The sequence below is a fragment of the Nannospalax galili genome, unplaced genomic scaffold, assembly GCF_000622305.1.
Source record: "Nannospalax galili isolate Female #2095 unplaced genomic scaffold, S.galili_v1.0 scaffold33, whole genome shotgun sequence".
In the NCBI taxonomy this organism is placed as follows: domain Eukaryota; kingdom Metazoa; phylum Chordata; class Mammalia; order Rodentia; family Spalacidae; genus Nannospalax; species Nannospalax galili.
The window spans coordinates 5,201,965-5,203,910 of NW_008335436.1; positions in this window are offsets into that span (position 1 = coordinate 5,201,965).

Below are 1,946 nucleotides of genomic sequence, written 5' to 3' on the forward strand. Positions count from 1 at the left end.
GTCCACAAACCAAGTCAGGGCTGGGTTTGGCAGGGGATCTGGAGAGATTAAGGGATCCTGATAGGAGAGTTCCTGAAGAGTTTCCAGGCATGAGTGGGTGAGTGGTTCACTGGAAGGAAGGAGGGAAGCTGGATTGAGAGGAGGGCAGGAATCAAGGGAGAGCGAGGGGTTTTCAAGAAATGTAACATGAAAGAGTTGTAGTTTAGAGGGAGCTAGGCTGGCAAGGGATGCATGACTTAATAAATCCTTAAGCCGGTGGGGGGAAAGGACAGAGACTGGCTGGCCCGAAGTAAGCTTCAGTCCCTCCTGAGCCAGGAGTGCTGCAGCTGCCAGAGCCCGGAGACAAGGCTGCCACCCCCGGATGGTGGTATCCAGCTGTTTAGAGAGATAAGCTACCGTGGCAAAAGTGGGTCCCTTCATCTGTCCTAAAACCCCTAATGCCTGGCCCTTATTCTCAGCCGTGTAGAGAAGGAATGGACATTCTAAGTTGGGGAGAGCCAGAGCCGGTGCCTTTAAGAGGGCTTCCCGGATAGTGTGGAATGCAGCTGTAACAGGCCCTAAGGGGTCAAGGGGCTCAGAGGAGCTTCCTTTAGAAGCTTCATAGAGCGGCTTTGCCAAGAGGGCAAAATTAGGAATCCAGGTGCGCAGGTATCCTGCAATGCCCAGGAAGGATAGATTTTCTTCCTTGGTTGTGGGAGGCTTTAAAGACCTCAGGTAATTAGTTCTATCTATAGTTAAATGGCAGGATGTAGGTGTGAGGAGGAACCCCAAGTACTTGACTTGAGGGAGAGAAAGCTGTGCCTTAGCTGGAGATACCCTATATCCCTTATCCCCCAGAAAGTTAAGGAGTTTGATTGTGTGAGCTTTGGAGACTGAGAGAGATGGGGAGCAAAGAAGTAGGTCATCTACATATTGCAGGATAGAGCAGTATCTTCCTTAATTGTGACATTTTGGCTTAATGAGTGTGGGCATTTAGAGGTTCGTGGAGTCCAACACTCTGTTTTGTTAAGAAAAAGGAGAGGGGCAGGCATGGGCCCCTGTACTACAAGTTCCCGAGAACACTGAGTAGTTGCCTGCGGAGTAACATTGTAAACTGAGAGAGGGAGGAGAAGTGAGCCCTGCAGAGGGGCACAGAGAAAGCAAGTGGAGACATTAGTATCAGAGAAGTTTCTCAGGAGATTAACCGATAAAGTGAGAATGCAATCCCAAGAGAAGCTGCGGGAGGCATTGAGGCTTTGAAGCTGCTTCACAGCCATGCCTCCTGTCTGATCTAAGACTTTCATAGCTCTCTGGGGCAGGACAGTCCAGGTTAGTTGGGAAGACATCCCAGTGTCAGGGTCCTCCCAGGTGAATGCAAAGAGGTTATGAGAGTCGGGGTGTAAGGGTATTGAGAAAAAAGCATCTTTAAGGTCTAATACAGAAAAGTGGGTGGTGGAAGAGGGGATGTGAGAAAGAAGAGTATAGGGGTTGGGAATGACTGGGTGAATGGGAATAACTGCTGAATTTATAAGCCGGAGATCCTGGACCAGATGGTAGGAGCCATCAGGCTTGAAGACTGGGAGAATGGGAGTGTTATATGGAGAGTGAGTGGGTTTAAGGAGGTTAGCACTCATAAGCCTTTGAATTATGGGCTTAAGTCCATAGTGGTGGTTGAGTGCAATTGGGTATTAGGATCTGCTGGGAAATAGGGAGGGGTCCTTTAAGAGAATGCAGATAGGAGTGTGATGAGAGGCTAGTCCTTGGGCTGAGGTGTCCCAGACCTTGGGATTGACTTCAGTGGGGTGAAGGGGCAAAGATCTGGCTTGGGGAGGAGAAGGTACAGGGGAAAGGAGAAAGAGTATGGAGAATGGGAGAGAAATAGAAAGGGAGAGCTTTTGCATGAGATCCCTGCCAAGTAGGGGGGTTGGGCAGGTGGGCATAACCAGGAAGGAGTGAGTTAAAGGCAC